Below are 4927 nucleotides of genomic sequence, written 5' to 3'. Positions count from 1 at the left end.
CTGACACGCCGTGACGTCACGACGCGTGGCATGACGGGTAGTTTAGCCCATGACGACTGAAATTACGTCCAATAAACTAATATTTAAGTCCAAATGAGCACATTAACTACTGTGCTAATGCTTTGTATATAATTTACAAAAATATAGTTCATTATATAACATCAATAATCTAAAATAATTCACAAATGTGTGCTTCATTCATACACTGTAATTCTACTACAATTATTGACATCATCAGCGTTACTGCAAGATTGTGCAGTTTCAGAGTTCAGTCGGCAGGTGTCACTGTTGTGCTGAAAATAAATAAACACGTAAAATGTGTCAATCACACATTTCATAACAAATATTTACATGTCTATAACAAATAACTTTAATGATAAATACAGAGCACTCACAACTAAATCTGTCTTTGAAATCTCAATGAATGCATCATATAAATATGTATAGAATAGAATATCAATCAATCAATGTCTATTTATATAGCCCTAAATCACAAAAGTCTCAAAGGGCTGCACAAGCCACAACGACATCCTCGGCACAGAGCCCACACAAGGGACGTCGATGTGAATGACTATGAGAAACCTTGGGGAGGATCGCATATGTGGGTAACCCCCCCTCTAAGTACAGTCCCTAGTGGATCCAACATAACAGTGAGAGTCCAGTCTATAGTGGATCTAACATAATAGTGAGAGTCCAGTCTATAGTGGATCTAACATAATAGTGAGAGTCCAGTCCATAGTGGATCTAACATGATAGTGAGAGTCCAGTCCATAGTGGATCTAACATAATAGTGAGAGTCCAGTCTATAGTGGATCTAACATAATAGTGAGAGTCCAGTCCATAGTGGATCTAACATAATAGTGAGAGTCCAGTCCATAGTGGATCTAACATAATAGTGAGAGTCCAGTCCATAGTGGATCTAACATAATAGTGAGAGTCCAGTCCATAGTGGATCTAACATAATAGTGAGAGTCCAGCCCATAGTGGATCTAACATAATAGTGAGAGTCCAGTCCATAGTGGATCTAACATAATAGTGAGAGTCCAGTCTATAGTGGATCTAACATAATTGTGAGAGTCCAGTCCATAGTGGATCCAACATAACAGTGAGAGTCCAGTCTATAGTGGATCTAACATAATAGTGAGAGTCCAGTCTATAGTGGATCTAACATAATATTTAGAGTCCAGTCCATAGTGGATCTAACATAATAGTGAGAGTCCAGTCTATAGTGGATCTAACATAATATTTAGAGTCCAGTCCATAGTGGATCTAACATAATAGTGAGAGTCCAGTCCATAGTGGATCTAACATAATAGTGAGAGTCCATTCCATAGTGGATCTAACATAATAGTGTGAGAGTCCAGTTCATAGTGGATCTAACATAATAGTGTGAGAGTCCAGTCCATAGTGGATCTAACATAATAGTGAGAGTCCAGTCCATAGTGGATCTAACATAATAGTGAGAGTCCAGTCTATAGTGGATCTAACATAATAGTGAGAGTCCAGTCCATAGTGGATCTAACATAATAGTGAGAGTCCAGTCCATAGTGGATCTAACATAATAGTGAGAGTCCAGTCCATAGTGGATCTAACATAATAGTGAGAGTCCAGTCTATAGTGGATCTAACATAATAGTGAGAGTCCAGTCCATAGTGGATCTAACATAATAGTGAGAGTCCAGTCCATAGTGGATCTAACATAATAGTGAGAGTCCAGTCCATAGTGGATCTAACATAATAGTGAGAGTCCAGTCCATAGTGGATCTAACATAATAGTGAGAGTCCAGTCTATAGTGGATCTAACATAATAGTGAGAGTCCAGTCTATAGTGGATCTAACATAATAGTGAGAGTCCAATCCATAGTGGATCTAACATAATAGTGAGAGTCCAGTCTATAGTGGATCTAACATAATAGTGAGAGTCCAGTCCATAGTGGGGCCAGCAGGAGACCATCCCGAGCGGAGACAGGTCAGTAGCGCAGAGACGTCCCCAACCGATGCACAGGCGAGCGGTCCACCCCGGGTACCGACTTTGGACAGCCGGCACCTCATCCATAGTCACCGCCGGAACCGGAATAACCCGGCGAGGGGGCAAAGGAGAAAAGAAAACGGCAGATCAACTGGTCTAAAAAAGGGGGGTCTATCTAAAGGCTAGAGTATACAAATGAGTTTTAAGATGGGACGTAAATGCTTCTACTGAGGTAGCATCTCTAACTGTTACCGGGAGGGCATTCCATAGTATTGGAGCCCGAACAGAAAACGCTCTATAGCCCGCAGACTTTTTTTGGGCTCTGGGACTCACTAATAAGCCGGAGTTCTTTGAACGCAGATTTCTTGCCAGCACATATGGTACAATACAGTCAGCAAGATAGGATGGAGCTAGACCGTGTAGTATTTTATACGTAAGTAGTAAAACTTTAAAGTCACATCTTAAGTGCACAGGAAGCCAGTGCAGTTGAGCCAGTATAAGTATATATATATATATATATATATATATATATATATATATATATATATATATATATATATATATATATATATATATATATATATATATATATATATATATATATATATATATATATATATATATATATATATATATATATATATATATATGTATATGTATATACAGTATAGGCGTAATATGATCAAACTTTCTTGTTCTTGTCAAGAGTCTAGCAGCCGCATTTTGTACCAACTGTAATCTTTTAGAATAGAATAGAAAGTACTTTATTGATCCCTGGGGGAAATTCAGCACCACAGTTTGCTCACAATAGACAATAAACACTTGGGTATTTTTCACATGTGAATAATATAAATACAGTCTATTATACAGCTTTATTCACATGTGAATAATATAAATACAGTCTATTATACAGCTTTATTCACATGTGAATAATATAAATACAGTCTATTATACAGCATTATTTACATGTGAATAACATAAATACAGTCTATTATACAGCATTATTCACATGTGAATAACATAAATACAGTCTATTATACAGCATTATTCACATGTGAATAATATAAATACAGTCTATTATACAGCATTATTCACATGTGAATAATATAAATACAGTCTATTATACAGCATTATTCAGGTGTGAATAACATAAATACAGTCTATTATACAGCATTATTCAGGTGTGAATAACATAAATACAGTCTATTATACAGCATTATTCACATGTGAATAACTTAAATACAGTATATTATACAGCATTATTCACATGTGAATAACATAAATACAGTCTATTATACAGCATTATTCACATGTGAATAACATGAATACAGTCTATTATACAGCATTATTTACATGTGAATAACATAAATACAGTCTATTATACAGCATTATTCACATGTGAATAATATAAATACAGTCAATTATACAGCATTATTCACATGTGAATAACATAAATACAGTCTATTATACAGCATTATTCACATGTGAATAATATAAATACAGTCTATTATACAGCATTATTTACATGTGAATAACATAAATACAGTCTATTATACAGCATTATTCACATGTGAATAATATAAATACAGTCAATTATACAGCATTATTCACATGTGAATAACATAAATACAGTCTATTATACAGCATTATTCACATGTGAATAATATAAATACAGTCAATTATACAGCATTATTCACATGTGAATAACATAAATACAGTCTATTATACAGGGCTATTCACATGGGGATAATATAAATACAGTCTATTATACAGCATTATTTACATGTGAATAACATAAATACAGTCTATTATACAGCATTATTCACATGTGAATAATATAAATACAGTCTATTATACAGCATTATTCACATGTGAATAATATAAATACAGTCTATTATACAGCATTATTCACATGTGAATAACATAAATACAGTCTATTATACAGCATTATTCACCTGTGAATAATATAAATACAGTCTATTATACAGCATTATTCACATGTGAAAAACAATTTTTAATTAATTTAATTTAATTTAATTTTTAAAAGTAAAAAGTATTTTGCATTATATATATATATATATATATATATATATATATATATATATATATATATATATATATATATATATATATATATATATAACGCTTTACTACCCACTTTTGATTAGAATACTTTTTATAAATACACTTTGCATTCAGAATAGTCCCAATAGTATGGATTGGCACATACTAATATACCAGTATATTACATGCTCATATGTTGGTATAATAGTTTGGATTGACGCTTATTTGTGAGGAACTCGCATGGCTGCAGTTTGTGTGTCCCCAAGATGCAAGAACCAGGAGGAGGATGAGCAGGTAAGATGATTTTAATGAACAAAAACAGAAAATAAAGCAGTCTTGCAGAGTTGTTCCAAACATAGAAGTCTATCATCGAGCACTGAAGAGTGCTCGAGAGAAAACATAAATAGACATATGCTGATTGGCAGCAGGTGTGGACCGGCTGCCAATCAACGGCAGGTGAAGAGAAAACAGTGCTCCGCGGAACAGGAAATTTAACAAAATAAGAGCACTGACCGGAAGTAATACAAAAACCGAGGAGACAAACAGAAAGGAAGTGACCGATCGTCACATTATTAATATACTAGTACATCAGTATACTAGTATAATCATATGGATTAATGCATATTAATATACTAGTACTTCAGTATACTAGTATTTTAGTATAATAATATGGATTGATGCATATTAATATACTAGTACATTAGTACAATAGTATGTTAGTATAATCGTATGGATTAACACATACTAATATTCTGTTGTATTAGTATAGTAATAGTACATTTATAGTAAGTGTGTGTGTATTAACGGCCCTGATAGCACACAAAGATGATCTACTAAACTTGTGAGCAGAGGATTGTGTCTCCTAAATGGTAAATCATGTTGTGTGCAGAATAAT

The sequence above is a fragment of the Entelurus aequoreus genome, linkage group LG09 (assembly GCF_033978785.1).
Source record: "Entelurus aequoreus isolate RoL-2023_Sb linkage group LG09, RoL_Eaeq_v1.1, whole genome shotgun sequence".
Taxonomy (NCBI): Eukaryota; Metazoa; Chordata; class Actinopteri; order Syngnathiformes; family Syngnathidae; genus Entelurus; species Entelurus aequoreus.
The sequence above is the reverse complement of the archived record's forward strand: the minus strand, read 5'-3'. Positions refer to the sequence as shown.